The sequence below is a fragment of the Mobula hypostoma genome, chromosome 1, assembly GCF_963921235.1.
Source record: "Mobula hypostoma chromosome 1, sMobHyp1.1, whole genome shotgun sequence".
Lineage (NCBI taxonomy): Eukaryota > Metazoa > Chordata > Chondrichthyes > Myliobatiformes > Myliobatidae > Mobula > Mobula hypostoma.
The window spans coordinates 230,667,738-230,686,687 of record NC_086097.1 but is presented as its reverse complement, the minus strand read 5'-3'; positions in this window follow the sequence as shown (position 1 = coordinate 230,686,687).

Below are 18,950 nucleotides of genomic sequence, written 5' to 3'. Positions count from 1 at the left end.
TCCAGTTCCCTAACTGCTCTCTTATTAAAAGCTTATTAAAAGCTCCTCTCTTATGCCCCTGTAATTCCCTTTATTCCATTGTAATACTGATACATGTGACTTACGCTTCTCCCTCTCAAATTGCAGTAGGAATTCAATTATATTAAGATCACTACATCCAAAGAGTTCCTTTACATTAAACTCTCTAATAAGATCTGGGTTATTACATAACACCCAATCTAAGATGGCCTTTCCCCAAGTAGGCTCAAGCACAAGCTGCTCTAAAAAGCCATCTTAAAGACATTCAACAAGTTCCCTCTCTTGTGATCCAACACCAGCCTGATTTTCCCAATCCTCTTGCACATTGAAGTCCTCCATTACAATTGTGACATTACCTGTATTACACGACTTTTCCAGCTCCCTTTGCAATCTCAACGTCACATCTTGGCTACTACTTGGATTTCCATGATGATTTTCTTCCCCTTGCAATTTCTCAACTCTGCCCACAAAGATTCAACATTCTCTGACCCTATGTCACCTCTTTCTGAAGATAATTCAGTCTCTCACCAACAGAGATATACTACTGCATATGCCTTCCTGGCTGTTCTTTCGATACAAGGTATATCCTTTGATGTTAAGCTCCCAACTATAACCTTCTTTCAACCACGACTCAAGGATGCCCACAATGTCATACCAACCAATCTGTAATTGCGCCACGAGTTCGTCCACATCATTCTGAATGCTATGCGCATTTAAGTACAGTCCCGCATTCTTCACCCTTTTGAATTTTGCCCCTGTGCTACAATTTAACTCTTTGCTCTGTCTGCATTTGTACCCAGTCACTGGCTTTTTCTTCCTTACATTTATGTTATACTCATCATCTACTTGTGAATCTGCTAGCTCATCCTCAGCTCCTTCATAGTGTTATAGTCATAGTCATACTTTATTGATCCCGGGGGAAATTGTTTCCCATCCCCCCTGCCATATTAGTTCAAATCATTCCCAACAACTCTAGTAAATCTGCCTGCAAGAACATTGGCTCCCTTCGGATTCAAGTGCAACTTATCCCTTTTGTATTGGTTTGCATGGGTTGTCCTGCCTGATACTTGTTGTCATGCTGTTCGGATGAAAGTCTGCCAAAACAAATCTTCTACTCCCAGATTAAAGAAGGCAAACGTAAAAGAAGTGGACAACAGAAGAGATTCAAAGACATCTTAAAAGCCAACATGGAGAAATGTAACATCGACATCAACAATTGGGAAACCAATGCCAAGGACAGGAAACTCTGGCAAGCCATCATCCGAGAAGGAACAGCAACTTTCAAAGCCAACAGATGTGCAGAATTAGAAGGAAAAAAAGAAAAAATGGAAAGAGAGGCAGCACCAACCAAAGCCCGATCTGCCATCTGGAACTACCTGTCCTGAATGCGGAAGAACTTTCAAAGCCAAGATTGGACTCATAAGCCAATTGACAGCCCATAAGTAGATCAACAGAACAAAGACCACCATCCTGGACCTTGAGGGATAGCCACGACTTGTTATCCGTACTCTTCTCCAGACCTTTCTGGATGGAGTAACCAATTGAGATCCGTACTCTTCTCCGGACCTTTCTGGATGGAGTAACCAATTGAGATTGAGCGTCACAACTCAGAACTCTTCGTAAGTTTACTGAAACCAAGTAACACTATTAATTGTACCATTTCTACATAACATTAAAAACTATCAAATTTACTATAGGAAGTCAGTAAATACCACACCACAATAAACTAAACAACCCAAGCACTGCTGCAGCTTTTGTTATCTAATAGTCTTAGTTTATAAACTCTGTAACTTCAGCTTCCACACCAATAGCTCCTACTTTGATTCTGCACACAACTCACTTTGCTAATCAGGCCCTGCCTCTACTGTAGCCTGTTTCCAAGATTTATTCTAAACTCTTCCTTTGATAACCAAGGAATTATGTCCATGATAATTGATCAACACAAACCACTCTATGTTCCATCTGTGTTCAGTTTCTGCCTCATAGCCGTGCATCTCAATCCAACTAAACCCCTTCTGTGAAAAAGGATAACATGGTTGCTTTTGATGGAAAGACTATCAGCAATTTGAAATAGTCAAATTCCACAATCAGACTGAAGAAAACAGATTACATAAATTGTGTCCTCGAGTTAATCTTGTTTGTAAAAGAAAATAACTGCATCTTATTTAATGTGCTGTCTTTTTTTATTTTCAGGAAGTTGCTTTAACAGACTCCTATGGTCTTACATAGCATTTTGGTCAATATAGATCAATCATGGCCTCATGATCAAACATACCTCCGAAGTGAATTAGAGAGTAATTAATTAAAATGCATCTTCTGACGGAGATTCTGGGAAGCAGAAGGTGAATCACTTGAAAGCACAAACTCAGGCTGTGAACATTTACAGTAACCAGGGCACTCGAGGCTATTGAAGTTGTGTTTCTGGACGATAGTGCAATCCAAGATTAAACAGTAATATTTAGAAAGCAATTAGGATCCTACTCAAGGACAACCACTAACAGGCACTTAAGATACTATCGGTCAAGCCTGAACACCATCAGGATCTTGCTTCACACAAGCACTGCTTCACTACCTGAGGAATTACTAAATGAGTGGATGAACATTGTAAATGTCAGTTGAATCTCTTCTGGCTTTCAAATGCAGGAAAGATTAATTAAGCAGTTGAAGATAACAGTTTTGGGATAGTGCCTTCTGGAACTATTGCATTCCCAAAGACTTTTTTTTCCCCTGAATTTTATAAAAGCCACATTACCTTATAAGAACAGTAACATGAACTTCAGCAATATAAAAGCAGGGATGTAATTTTGAGGCTCATAAGGCACTAGTGAGGCCTCACTCTGGGTATTTAGAGTAGTTTTGGGCTCCTTATCCAAAAAGGGATGTGCTGACGTTGAAGAGGTTTCAGGGATTCATGAAGATGATTCCAGGGTTGTCATATGAGAAGTGTTTAATGGTTCTCGGCCTATACTCACTGGAATTCAGAAGAATGAGGGCAGATCTCATTAAAACCTGTTGAATGTTGGAAGGCCTTGATAGCGAGGATGAGGAGAGGATGGATCCTATGATGGGGGAGTCTAAGACTAGAGGACACAGCCTTGAAATAGAGTCATCTATTTTGAACGGAAATAAGAGGGACTTTCTTTAGCCAAAGGGTGGTGAATCTGTGGAATTCATTGCCACAGGTGGCTGTAGAAGCCAAGTCGTTCAGTATATTTAAGGCAGATGCTGATGGGTTCTTGATTAGTCAGGGCATGTCGGGTTAAAGGGAGGAGGCAGGGGATTGGGGCTTGAGGGAAATGGATCAGCTATGAATAAGTGGCGGAAGAGACTCGATGGGCCAAATGGCCCGATTCTGCCCCTGATTCTTCTGGTCAATAGAATTCACATTCATTTTTATTTTAATACCTAAAGCTACAATGAGGTCATGAGCCATAGACCTCATCATCTAACTATGCTTAGAAGCAACCTTCCAACTGTGCTTTGTTGGATAGCACTGGTGAACATTCCACTTTACTAAATGCTGGATAGTATATTGGCCGAGTGGATTAATCTACTGTGTGAAGCAAGTGCCAGAATTCACCTAGGTCAGTCCTGTCATTAGACTAAGGTGTTATTGCTTCCTTGGAATTGAAACTTTTACAGCAGGGGTCCCCAACCTTTTTTGCACCACCGACCTGTTTAAGATTGACAATATTCTTGTGGACCGGCCGAGCCGGTGGGGGGGGGGGGGGGGAGTTCAAGTAGGGTTAAACTCATCTCAACATGTCTTTTACAGTTAGGGTTGCCAACTTTCTCACTCCCAAATAAGGGACAAAAGTAGCAGTCAAATCCCGGGACACTTACTCCAGGAAAGACTACCATGACCATGAAGCCTTGCGCGGGCACCTGTGTGCGCGTGTGTTGTGCGCATGCGCGTACGTGCCGATCTTTCTCCCCCCACAAATCGGTTTTGCCTTCATCTTCCCGACTATACTGTGCATGCAATATTTCTACTTTATATAGGCCGTGTATTTATCATATCATTCCTGCTTTTACCATAAGTTAGTGTTATTTTTTTTTCCGGTTTTATGTGTTATTTGGTATGATTTGGTAAGTTTTTTTTTGGGTCTGGGAATGCTCAAAAATTTTTCCCATGTAAATTAATGGTAACTGCTTCTTCACTTTACGCCATTTCGGCACGAAAGGTTTCATAGAAACACTCTACCTTAGCGGGGGCAACGCTCTACCTTTGCGGGGGAAATACAGGACAAGGGCAGTCCGGTATGGGACAAACCAATTTAGCCCAATATGCGGGATGTCCCGGCAAACACGGGACAGTTGGCAACCCTATGTTCAAGTTCAACAGTGTGTGACAGGGAATGAGGAAAGGTGCAGCTGACTCATACCGTTTCCTCGCTGCCTGGTAGCACATGCTTTGTGGCCCGGTGGTAGGGAACTGCTGTTCTACAGCATACAAGTTGAGATGTCAACCATGTCCATAGCCTTCACCCTGTTTCACATGTTTCTGGATGCCATGTGGAATTAATGGCTTTGGTGGAAACAGCAGCGAGTACAGAAAGAGGCGCTGAAACTTTACCCACTCAACGCCGCTGCGATCAAAATCAAACACTCAAGCTTCTGGTCTTTTGAAGTCAAGCATGGAACTCCGAATCCACAAAGAGGCCCATGAAGTTCCCACCATCTGTTGGTTGTTCAGTTCCTCAGATTATTTTACGAATAGATACAACAAGACTGCAGAGTGTGGATTTGATATGATACTGATCACTTAGAACTGTCAAACTTATATACATTTTGCTTTGAGCATGCACATAGCCCTACAATATAGCTTTGCCCCTTTATTTTGTTTCAGCAAGGTTAATGTGACAACCTTTTATATTCCTTGTTGAGCCAGAACAGTTAGACTGCGATGGAGGAATGAGGAAGACTGCGATGGAGGAATGAGGAAGACTGCGATGGAGGAATGAGGAAGACTGCGATGGAGGAATGAGGAAGACTGCGATGGAGGAATGAGGAAGACTGTGATGGAGGAATGAGGAAGACTGTGATGGAGGAATGAGGAATATAGAATGATGGGCCAGGATTATAGACATTTGCAGCACAAAACCCTATTCTATTGGCCATCACAAATACCCAGCTCTGAATTACTTCATTTTGTCACATCCTACCACACTGCATTTTGACAGTGACACACAACATAATGAAAAATACCCTTAGGATGAAATACTTCTTCACAATTTACCTTTCTCAGATTTGTCAGTAGGCTACTGAATAAAAGCCAGAATTTTAGCAGTAGATTGACTAACTCTCCAAATAGACAAGTAAAACAACTCACTGGTTTATCAAGGAGCTGTGACAAGGATATAGCATTATAGTTCAGCCTCAACTTTCTGCCCATTTCTTTCTTTGCTTCATGACACAAAATATCAACTAAAAGGGCAATAACATCCATAATTAAAGTCTTCACATCACAAATGACAAATTCCTAAACATTACCACTCGAAAAGAAATACTATTTTTGTTTAAGCTGAATCAGACATTTGGACGGAGGTACGAAATCTCACCTGCAATCAGTTCTTTAATATCAGTCTCAAAAAATGGAAGTTCTGCAAGCTCTTCCAAAGTCTGAGGGCAAACTTCCTCTGGAACAGGAAACAAAACAGGTTTAAGTAGAAATCCGCATAGAATGTTGCTGCCAACTGCAGCTTCCTATTTCAGTGGATTCAAACATGAAGCATGGCTTAATAAGGCACATGTCACACAGCACTTGAAATACTGAGAGCCACTTTCAGCCCCTTATCTATCAAAGGATGTGCTGGCATTGGAGAGGGTCCAGATGAGGTTAACGAGGAATGAAAGAATTAACAATATGAGGAGCCTTGGATGGCTCTGGTCCTGTATTTGCTGGAATTTAGAAGTGGGGGGGGGATCTCATTGAAACCTATTGAATATTCATAGGTCTAGATAGTGGATGTGGGGGAAGATGTTTCCTATAGTGGCAGAGTGTAGGACCAGAGGCACAGTCTCAGAACCAAAGGACATCCCTTTAAAACAGAGATGAGGAAGAATTTCTTCAGCCAGTGGGTGGTAAATCTGTGAAATTCATTGCCACAGACAACTGTGGAGGCCAAGTGTTTGGCTGTTTTAAAGGTTCTTGACTAATAAGGGCATTAAAGGTTCTGGGGAGAAGGCAGGAGAATGGGGCTGAAGGGGTTAATAAATCAGCCATGATGGAAAAGACCTTATGGGCTGAAAGGCCTAATTCTACTACTACGTTTTATGGTCCAAGTAATTGCAAATAAATCTTTGCAAATGGAATGAGCAATATCTGAAGCTGCTGACATTCCACCAAGAAGAAATTGAACACTTATTCCAATACATCACGATTTGATGTTACACACATCAAAGTTGCTGGTGAACTCAGCAGGCCAGGCAACATCTCTAGGAAGAGGTACAGTCGACGTTTCGGGCCGAGACCCTTCGTCAGGACTAATTGAAAGAAGAGTTAGCAAGAGATTTGAAAGTGGGAGGGGGAGGGGGAGATCCACAATGATAGGAGAAGACAGGAGGGGGAGGGATGGAGCCAAGAGCTGGACAGGTGATTGGCAAAAGGGATATGAGAGGATCATGGGACAGGAGGCCCAGGGAGAAGGAAAAGGGGAAGGGGGGGAAAAAACCCAGAGGATGGGCAAGGGGTATAGTCAGAGGGACCGAGGAAGAAAAAGGAGAGTGAGAGAAAGAATGTGTGTATATAAATAAGTAACAGATGGGGTATGAGGGGGAGGTGGGGCATTAGCGGAAGTTAGAGAAGTCAATGTTCATGCCATCAGGTTGGAGGCTACCCAGACGGAATATAAGGTGTTGTTCCTCCAACCTGAGTGTGCCCGATACGTCGACTGTACCTCCTCCTAGAGATGCTGCCTGGCCTGCTGCGTTCACCAGCAACTTTGATGTGTGTTGCTTGAATTTCCAGCATCTGCAGAGTTCCTCGTGTTTACAATTTGATGTTGTTGTGGTTGGAGAGAACTTTGCTAACCTAGGTTCTTGCTTCACCCCACTTATATCACAGACGTACAGTAAATCATAACAATATTTAATCTCACTCTGTTTTAATATAGAACCTCATGCAAAAGTTGTGGTGTATGTTACAAGTGTCTCAATCTGAAATTAAATTACTTGTACATGGAATAAGAATGTGAGCAACTGGACTCCATCTTCAGTCAGCAGTTAAATTACCAAATGCAAACTCACACAATGAAACTAAAATGAATTATTAAATGCCCATAGTGCTAAGAACATGTAGATTTAAATATTTACATCCTGACTAGACAGGCAAAAGGGAGATCATATTTCACAGATTACACCACTTCACAGCAGACTTCTAGTCTCCTAGTTGCGCTTGTAATATTTAGGAAGCCATGGATGAAGACATTACAGAACAGAGCAAGGTGACTCAGAAAGTGGAAAAAAAACCATGATTATTCTTCCACCCTCTATCTCCCTCCTGAAGCTAAGTGTATTCGAACTACAAAACATTAAATCCAAACCTTTCATTCAGAAGTATTGCAATTCTGAAAGTACGGTACTTACCCAGCTAGTTCCTTTCACTTTTACCACCCAATTTCAAGTACCTACAACTTTCAAACTGGTCCATATTTTAAATTACAATCCCTTACACAACATGCTCGTCAGTTTGCATGTCTTTCAAATTCTAATGAGGTACATTGTTTAGTCCTAAACTTTACATTATGGCACATCTTCAGTGAGTCACCTCCCAGGCTGTAACATTACTATCTCCATTCCCCTAAAGCCTGTCACATCCCAGCACTCTCTCTCATATAACTGTAACAACTTCTCAGAATATGATCCTCCGAGGGATCAGAAGTGGAGAGAGTGAGCAATTTCATGTTCCTAGCTGTCAATATATCTGAGGACCTAACCTGATCGCAGCATTTTGATGCAGCTATAAAGGAGGCAAGACAGCAGCCATATTTCTTTAGAGTTTCAGGAGATTTGGTTTGTCACCTAAAACACTCGACAGAAGTACTGTGGAGAGCATTGTGACTGGCTACAGCACTGTCTGGTGTGGGAGGGGGGAGGGAGGAGGGGGCTGCTACTACACAGGATCAAAGTTAGTTGCTGATGGTTGTAAAATTAGTCAGCTCCATCTTGGATACTAGCCTCCATGGTATCCAAGACATCATCCATGAGCAGGTGCCTCAGGAAGGCAGCATCCATTATTAAAGACGCCCATCACGCAGGAAAAGCCTCTTCTCATTGTTACTGTCAGGAAGGAGGTACAGAAGCCTGAAGGCACACACTCAACGATTCAGGAACATCTTCCCTCTGCCGAATGATTTCCAAATGGACACTGAACCCACGAACACTACCTCGTTATTTTTTTTAAGTTTCTATTTTTTTGCACTATTTATTTTAACAATTTAATATACATATAATTACTGTAATTCAGTTTTTTCTGTATTTATCATGTATTGCATTGTTCTGCTGCTGACAACAAATTTACGACATGTGTCGGTGATATTAAACCTGATTCGGAATTGATGTGCTTAACACTTGAACCTGTCAAAATTTATATTCTCTTGCAACATAGAATACCTTACGAACAATTTAGCACTCAGGAGCTTCTGAAACCATGGCAGGTTGCATTTTAGATAGGTCGTCCTTTTCAAATCTAAATTTGCCTTTTATTCCCTCACCACTATCGCCCACGCTCAATCCCCATATTCACACTAGCAGTGACATTTTGAAGAGTCAACCAAACTTAACATTAAGAGATAAACCACATAGATATAATGAACATCAAGAAATAGGGGTCTGTGGAAATATAAATTGCATAAATTGAACAGAACACTACAATACTAAATAATCAATGCTTTACACTGTGTAGCATAAATTGGTACCTTTCTATCAGAGGATACTTTCTGCCCCTGCACCAAAGGGAAGGATTCCAAAACCATATGGCGCATTATCGCGTTTACCCATGTATGAAATTAAATGCAGAAGTGTTACACTTTGGGAGGACAAACCAGGGTAGAGCTTACATGGTGAGTAACAGGGCACTGAGGAGAGTGGTAGAACAGAGGGATCTGCAAATACAGATCCATCATTCCTTGAAAGTGGAATCACAGGCAGGTAGGGGGTTAAAGAAAGTTTTTGGCACTTTGGCCTTCATACATCAGTGTATTGAGTAAAGGAGGTGGGATGTTAACTTGAAATTATACAAGACATTGGGGAGGCCTCATTTGAAGAACTGCGTGCAGTTTTGGTCACCTACCTACAGGAAAGATATCTTACGGTCTTATGGTCTAATAAGATCTGAAAGAGTGCAGGGAAAATTTGGAAGGATCTTGCCAGGACATGAGGACCTGAGTTATAGGGAAAGGATGAACATGCTAGAACTTGATTCTATACAGCATCGGAGAATGAGGGGAAATCCGATAGAGGTATACAAATTATGAGGTATATAGACAGAGTAAATGCAAGCTGGCTTTTGCAATTGATGTTGCGTGACACCAAATCTAAAGGTCATGGGTTAAGGGTAAAAGGCGAAATGTTTAAGGGGAACAAGAGGGAAACTTCTTGAGAAGGTGGACAGAGTGTGGAATGAGCTGCCTGTGCAAGCAGTGGATGCGAGTTTGATTGCAACATTGAAGAGAAATTTAAATAGGTACATGGATGGTGGTCTATGGTCCGGCTGTAGGTCAATGGGACTAGGCAGATTGATAGTTCAGTATGGACTAGATTGCCTAAAGGGCCTGTTTCTCCACTATAGTGTTCTACAACTCTATTCTAAGTCCTAAATGTTGGGCATTTTCAATGCAGAATCAGCTTAATAATACTGGCAGATTAGCCCACTCATAGAGCAGGCTACTGAAAGATGCCCAGCAGAGTAAGCCCATAAAATATAGGAGCAGAATTAGGCCATTTGGCCCATCGAGTCAGCACTGCCATTTTAACATGTCTGATCCAATTTTCCACTCAGCCGCAATCTCTTGCCTTCTCCCCATATCCCTTTATGCCCTGACCAATCAAAAACCTATCAACCTGTGCCTCTACAGCTACATAACTCGTCCACAGATTCACCACTCTCTGGCTAAAGAAATCCCTCATCTCCATTTTAAAAGGATACCCCTCTATTCTGAGGCTGTGCCCGCTGGTCTTAAACACTCCCACCATAAGAAACATCCTTTACACATCCACTGTATCAAGGCCTTTCGCCATTCGATAGGTTTCAATGAGGTCAGCCCCTCATTAGAAACATAGACAATCTACAGCACGTTACAGGCCCTTCAGCCCACAATGTTGTGCTGACCATGTTATCTACTCTTGAAGCTGCCTAGACTTTCCCTACCGCATAGCACTCTATTTTTCTAAGCTCCATGTACCTATCTAAGAGTCTTTTAAAAGACCCTATTGTATCTGCTTCCACCACCTTCGCTGGCCATGCATTCCATGCACCCACCACTCTCTGTATGAAAAACTTAACTCTGCCATCCCCCCCCCTGTACCTACTTCCAAGCACCTTGAAACTATGCCCTCTCATGTTAGCCATTTCAGCTCTGGGAAAAAAGCCTTTGGCTATCCACACAATCGATGCCTCTCATCATCTTATACACCTCTATCAATCATCTCTGATCCTCTGTCACTCTAAGGAGAAAAGGCCAAGTTCACTCAACCTATTCTCATAAGGTACGCCCTCCAATCCAGGCAACATTCCCGTAAATCTCCTCTGCACTCTCTCTATAGCATCCACATCCTTCCTGTAATGAGGCGACCAGAACTGAACACAGTACTCCAGGTAGGGTCCAACTAAGGTCTTATATAGCTGTAACATTACCTCACGGCTCTTGAACTCAAACCCACAGTTAATGAAGGCCAACACACTATACACGTTCTTAACAACACTGTCAACCTGCACAGCAGCTTTGAGTGTCCCACAGACATAGGCCCCATGATCTCGCTGATCCTCCACGCTACCATTAATATTATATTCTGTCTTCAAATTTGATCTACCAAAATTAACTACCTTCACGCTTACCTGGGTTGTCAGGTCACTCGCTGCTACTGGTACCATGTAACCCAGTACTACCTGTCGCAGGGTCGGGTGGTCGGCGACTAAACCGGCTCCCCCCACTAGGTGAGGGGGGGAGGGGGGGGGAGAGGTGCACACACACACCTGGGTTGAACTCCATCCGCCACTTTTCAGCCTAGTTCTACATCTTATCGATGTCTCACTGTAACCTCTGATAACCCTCCAGACTATCCACAACACCTCCAACTTTTGTATCACCAACAAACCTACTAACCCACCCTTCTACTTCCTCATTCAGGTAATTTATAAAAATCACAAAGAGGAGGGGTCTCAGAACAGAAGGCTGCTGAACACCACTGGTCACTGTCTTCCATGCAGAATACGAAACATCCACAGCCACCCTTTGCCTTCTGTGAGCTAGCCAGTTCTGGAACCACAAACCAAGTTCTCGGTTCCCATGTCTCATTACTTTCTGAATGAGCCTCGCAGGGGGAACCTTATCAAATGCCTTATTCTTCTGAATTGTCATGAATATAGGCCTAGAGCCATTAAACACTCTTCATATGACAAGCCATTTAATCCTGGAATCATTTTCATGAAGCTCCTTTCAACCCTCTCCAGTTTCAGCACATCCCTTTTAAGATGAGGCACCCAAATCTGATCACAATTCTCCAAGCGAGGCCTCAACAGTGCTTGATAAAGTCTCAACATTACAGCCTTGTATATTCTAGTCCTCTTGAAACATTGCATTTGCTTTCCTCAACATGAAAATTAACATTTACTGAATCCTGCACAAGGATTCCCAACTCCCTTTGCAGCTCAGTTTTTTCTATTTTCCTCTCCATTTAGAAAATAGTCTACCCGTTCATTTCTTCTACCGAGGTGCATGACTACACACTTCCCAACACTGTATTCCATTTGCCATTTCTTTGCCCATTCTCCTAATCTATGTCCTTCTGTAGCTTCTCTTCCTCAAAACTCTGTCCCTCCACCAATCTTCATATCATCTGCTAACTTTGCAACAGTCATTAATTCAATCATCCAAATCATTGACAGACAATGCAAAAAGAATTAGTCTCAACACAGACCCCCTGTGGAAAACCACTAGTCTCGAGCAGCCAACCAGAAAAGGCTCCCTTTATTCCCACCTTTTGCCTCCAGCTAATCAGCTACTGCCTCATCCATGCTAGTATCTTTCCTATAATATCATGGGCTCATAGCTTGTTAAGCAGCCTCATATAGCACCTTGTCAAAGGCCTTCTGAAATTCCAAGTATACAACATTAACAGATTCTCCTTTTTCTATCTTGCTTGTTGTTTCTTCAAAGAATTCCAACAGAATTTCCCTTGAAGAAACCATGCAGACTACAATCCATTTCATCATGTGCCACCAAGTACCCCAAAACCACATTCTTAATAATCAACTGCAACATCTTCCCAACTACTGACGACAGACTAATTGGTCTATAATTTTCTTTCTTCTGCCTGTCTTCCTTCTTGAAGAATAGTGTAACATTTGCAATTTTCCAGTCTGTCAGAACCATTCCAAAATCTAGTGATTCTTTAAAGGGCATTACTAACCCCTCCATAATCTCTTCAGCCACCTCCTTCAAAACCCTGGGGTGTACATCATCAGGTCCAGATGACTTATCCATCTTCTGACTTCAACCTTCTGTCTAATAATGGCAACTTTACGCCCCCTGACACCTGGAACTTCCACCACGTCTTCCACAGCAAAGAACCTATTCAATTTGTGTGCCATTTCCTTGCCTCCCTTTACTGCCTCTTCAGCATCATTTCCCAGTGGTCTGAAATCCACTCTTGCCTCATTTTGGCATTTTTTAAAAAAAAGATTATGAGAACACTCAGTCCTCTTTTATTGTCATTTAGAAATGCATACATGCATTAAGAAATGATACAACATTTCTAAGGAAAATTTTGGTATCCTCTTTCATATTATTGGCCAGTTTACTTTTGTATTCCATCTTTACCTTCTTAATGACTTCAATTGCCCTCTGTTGCTTTTTAAAAGCTTCCCAGTTCCCTAACTTCCCACTCAATGTTGTCCTTTCTTTAGCTTTTATGTTGGCTTTGACTTCCCTTGTTAGCCATGATTGCGCCAACTTTCCTTTGGAATACCTTTGGACATCTTTGGGATGTCCGTTTACAAATGCAACGACTTTTAAAGAGCAAAAAATGATTTTTGACACAGCTGATAAATACTTCTTTTCCAAACTGCACAAAATGCATGAAAGATTGGAAATGGGAGCATTGCCCTGATGTCCTTTGCTTCACTGCACAATTTGCTTCAGTTACATGTATTAAGCACCTGAAATATTTTAACAATAAACTATTCTTTATCTCATACGAAAGGCTAGATCACGTTTCTCCAAGTAGTATTTCTTTTCATTGATCCTGCCGAAAATTCATCTAAAAGGAACATCCAACTCACCAGTAAGAGTTAGTCTATATTAATACTAAACACTGTACAAGCACATCTCTTTCTATATATTGATTTACTATTATTTATATATATTCATTAGCAACATCTAAATAAATTCCTACATCCAAATATCACAATTCCCTTTGCAAACAACTTTAAAATCAGGTGCAGTTTACATATTCAGGTTAGTGTTAGAATATTTTACAACATAAAACACAAGTAAAATGCGTGGTCAAAGTTCCTATTTAAAATACTTAGGATTAATATGGCACTGAAGTGAACCCAGTGTTAAATTTGAATGAAACATTGTCTGAAATATATATAAATAATGCATTCGACTGGTGCTGTCTGGAAACTAAATCCAGATTCTGGAAAGTAAAAGGGGCAGTTAATTTGACAAAAAGGGCAAGAGGCCAAAACTCTGGAAAGACTTCAAAAGTCCAGTCTCTTTTCATTAAACAGACAAAAGTTTTACTGCTTGATAAATAAAGATATTATTTATTCTGATAATATCAGGAAGCTATATCATGATGATATTTCTCAGGGGGCAAAAAAAGGAAGTTAATGCACACTTTTTATTGAAGTATAAAAAAGACTGTCTCACCAGAGGTACTGCTGTTCACAGAGTCCATTTTTTTAAAGAAATAACTCGCTGAAAAAGAATTATTGATGGGGTAAGGGGGTCAGAGGAAGGAGAAAAGTAAAAAGAACAAGTGGATGGACAGAAGGAAGAAAAGGTGGAGGTAAAAAGAAAGGAGAATAACTAAATGACAGTCACTGTCGCTAAGTAAGATGATTAGCCCCCAACTCTTATAGTAAAACAATGACTTCATCAACAAAACTCATAACATAAATCCCACGAAAGAGCGCACTTCCCCGGTGACCGATTTGCACAGAGCAGGTGGGACAACCATCCCCTGGTCCTTCCACACTGAGTATCATTCGTGACCAATCCAAAACCGCGCCTCCTCGTAGACGGCATCTGCTTTTGAATTGGATCCGAACTGCAGTAAGTCCTCTTGGCAATTATCTCCGGTAGAGGCTGTTTCCACCGAGCTACATTCCGCACACCACTTCAAAATTAGGCTAATCTTGCTTGTTTGCATATTGATGCTTCGAGAGTTTAAGCGTTTCTTTTTTGGTTTATTTTATCGCGAATATGCTTTTTAAGAGTTCTTTAACTATCATCATCTGGGAAAAATGCATACTCTGATTTCCCAATTTTGCTGAAATGCAGAAATTGTATTTTCCATAGCGAAGGTTTGATTAGCAAAGAAGACGAGCTGTGTGTTTGAAGGCGCAGATACGGTTATTGTATGCAAACAAAATCTGCATTTTTTATTATTGTACGTTTTAAAAGCATTTCACAGAGTCAGTCTCACACAAACCTTTGACCCAGTTATTCAAGTACGCATCAGCAAATCTCAGTCAAAGAGCTGGATCTTAATGCCGTACCTTTGCAGCTGTATGGAACTCCGTTTGGGCTTCCGTTCTACATTTCTGGTCGCCCCATTACAGGAAGGATGCGGTGGCTTTGGAAAGGGTGTCAGGAGTGGTTTACCAAGATGCTGCCCGAATTGGAGAAAATTGGAATCCGTTTACCATTGTCACCTAGGCCCAGATATCGTGAAAGACTTGCTGTTTGTACAGATCAATTCATTACACAGTGTACTGAGGTAAAACAATATCAATGTAATGTTTGTAAACAATAAAATAGAACATAGAACAGTACAGCACAGTACAGGCCCTTTGGCCCACAATGTTGTGCCGACCCTCAAACCCTACCTCCCATATAACCCTCTCACCTTAAATTCCTCCATATACCTGTCTAGTAGTCTCTTAAATTTCACTAGTGTATCTGCCTTCACCACTGACTCCACTATGGAGTGAAAAAGAAAGTCAGAAGGTCAGACTTCACCACTATGCACTGCATTCCACGCACCAACCACTCTCTGAGTAAAAAACCTTCCCCTAATATCCCCCTTGAAATTCCCACCCCTTACCTTAAAGCCATGTCCTCTTGTATTGACTAGTGGTGCCCTGGGGAAGAGACGCTGGCTATCCACTCTATCTATTCCTCTTAATATCTTGTATGCCTCGATCATGTCTCCTCTCATCCTCCTTCTCTCCAAAGAGTAAAATCAAGAAAAGTAGAGGTCCCAGAACCGATTCTTGTGGGACACCACTAGTCACAACCCTCCAATCCAAATGTACTCCCTCCACCACGACCCTCTGCCTTCTGCAGGCAAGCCAATTCTGAATCCACCTGGCCAAACATCCCTGGATCCAATGCCTTCTGACTTTCTTTTTCACACAGAGGGTTGTGGTTCTGTGGAATGCTCTGCCTCAGAAGGCAGTAGAGGCCAATTCTCTGGATTCTTTCAAGAAAGAGTTAGATAGAGCTCTTAAAGATAGCAGAGTGAAGGGATATGGGGAGAAGGCAGGAAAAGGGTACTGATTATGGATGATCAGCCATGATCACAGTGAATAGTGGTGCTGGCTCAAAGGGCTGAATGGTCTACTCCTGCACCTATTGTCTATTGTAAAGCCCCCAGCTCCCTTAATCTCTTGATCATAATGCATACTCTCTAAACCAGGCAGCATCCTGGTAAATCTCCTCTGTACCCTTTCTAATACTTCCACATCCTTCCTATAGTGAGGTGACCAGAACTGGACACAGTACTCCAAGTGTGGCCTAACCAGAGTTTTATAGATTACCTCGCGACTCTTAAACTCTATCCCTCGACTTATGAAAGCTAACACCCCATAAGCTTTCTTAACTACCCCAACTACCTGTGAGGCAACTTTCAGGGATCTGTGGACATGTACCCCCAGATCCCTCTGCTCCTCCACACTACCAAGTATCCTGCCATTTACTTTGTACTCTGCTTTGGAGTTTGTCCTTCCAAAGTGTACCACCTCACACTTCTCCGGGTTGAACTCCATCTGCCACTTCTCAGCCCACTTCTGCATCCTATCAATGTCTCTCTGCAATCTTCGACAATCCTCTACACTATCTACAACACCACCAACCTTTGTGTCGGCTGCAAACTTGCCACCCTTCTACCCCCACATCCAGGTCGTTAACAAAAATCACGAAAAGTAGAGGTCCCAGAACAGATCCTTGTGGGACACCACTAGTCACAATTCTCCAATCTGAACGTACTCCCTCCTCCACCACCCTCTGCCTTCTGCAGGCAAACCAATTCGGAATCCACCTGGCCAAACATTCCTGGATCCCATGCCTTCTGACTTTCTGAATAAGCCAACCGTGTGAAAAAGCATAACGAGATGGATTGTGATGTGAAGAGTCCATGTTATTTGATTGTCTAAAAGCAGTGGGTTAGAAGCTGTCCTTGAGCCTGGTGGTATGTGCTTTCATATCTTCTGTTTGATACAGAGGTTCCCAATCTATTTTATGCCATGGACCCCAACCATTAACTGAGGGGTCCATGGACCCGAATTGGGATCTCCTGGTTTAATATGAACTATATGGAGAGGTTGGACAAATTTGAATTGTTTTTTTCTGGAGTGGGGGAGGGGGCTAAGAGGAAACCTGACAAAAGTTCAAAAATTCAAAGAAAACTTTATAGAGTACATGTATGTCACCACATACAGCCCTGAGATTCTTTTTCTGTGGGCATACTCAGCAAATCATAGAATAGTAACTATAAACAGGATCAATGAAAGATCAAGTAGAGCGTAGAAAACAACAAATTGTGAGCAGTTTTGGGCCCCCTATCTTAGAAAGAATATGCTGAAATTGGAGAGGGCTCAAAGGAGGTTCACAAAAATGATTCCAGGATTGAGTGTCTTGTCAGATGAAGAGAGTTTGGTGGCTCTAGGACTATATTTGCTGGAATTCAGAAGAATGAGGGGTGACTTCTTTGAAACCTTTCGAATGGTGAAAGGCTTTGATAGATGTGGAGAGGATGTTTCCTATAGTGAGAGAGACTAAGACCAGAGAGCACAGCCTCATAATAGAGAGGTATCCTTTTAGAACGGAGATGAGGAGGAATTTCTTTAGCTAGAGAGTGGTGAATCTGTGGAATTCTTTGCCACAGGCAGCTATGGATGCCAAGCCTTAAGAACCTGAAAACATAAGAAATAGGAGCAGGAGTAGGCCATCCGGCCTGTCGAGTGTGCTCTGCCCTTCAAAAAGATCATGGCTGATCTGGCCATGGACTGCTTTCCACCTACCTGCCTTCAAAGGCTTCAAAGGTACATTTGATGTCAGAGAAATGTATACAATATACATCCTGAAATGCTTTTTCTTCACAACCATCCACGAAAACAGAGGAGTCCCCCCAAAGAATGAATGACAGGTAAATGTTAGAACCCCTAAGTCCCCTCCAGCTCCCCCCTCCCACGCGTGAACAGTGGCAAAGCAATGATCCCCCCCCACTAGCAAAAAAAAGCATCGGCACCCATCACTGAGCAGTCAGGCATGCAGCAAAGCAACAGCAAAGACACAGACTTGCAGTACCCCAAAGACTACTCGTTCACCCTGTATTCGACATACCACAGGCTCTCTCTCTCTCTGTCCCTAATAAGGGAGAAAGGGGTGTCTCCCTTTCACAGCGAGAAGGGAGACATAACAATCAACTCGCTGGTTTATGATGTTAAAAGTCCATTGCGTCGCTTTTTCTGAGCTCTGTGCCCAAAGGTCTCAGGTCTCTGGGCACACAGCCAGAGATATACTGTCTCCCACGACACACTGATTTCCTGTTGGGACACTGACCCTCGGTCCACCTGCCTCCAGAGCCACGAGCTCCTGGATCTCCAAAGATGAGCTATTCTCTTCAGCCGCATCTTTGGCATATCGAATAACGGCCAGTCGTGAAACGCCGAGAGTGGATCCCATTCCCGCAAAGAATTGAAGTCAGCGTGTAACTTAAGGTCAGGGTCTTCAAAAGAACCCTGAAAGGGAAAAACAGAGATATTAAAGGTGAAGTAGAGCTGTTTCCGAAGATGCAAACAAAGGAGTTGCCGTTAGGTGCATCATCCCTCCTAAGCTCCTTTTCCCCATAAACCTTAATTCCCCAACTATGCAAAAATCTATCCAACCTTGTCTTAAATATAGTTACTGAGGTAGCCTCCACTGCTTCATTGGGCAGAGAATTCCACAGATTCACCACCATCTGGGAAAAGCAGTTCCTCCTCATCTCCATTCTTAATCTACTCCCCCGAATCTGGAGGCTCTGTCAGAGAAATGTATACAATATACATCCTGAAATGCTTTTCCTTCTCAACCATCCACGAAAACAGAGGAGTGCCCCCAAAGAATGAATGACAGTTAAATGTTAGAACCCCAAAGTCCCCTCCAGCTCTCCTCCCTCCCGCACGTAAGCAGCAGCAAGCAATGATCCCCCCCCCACCCCCCACCGGCAAAAAAAAGCATCGGCACTCAGGCGTACAACAAAGTAACAGCAAAGACACA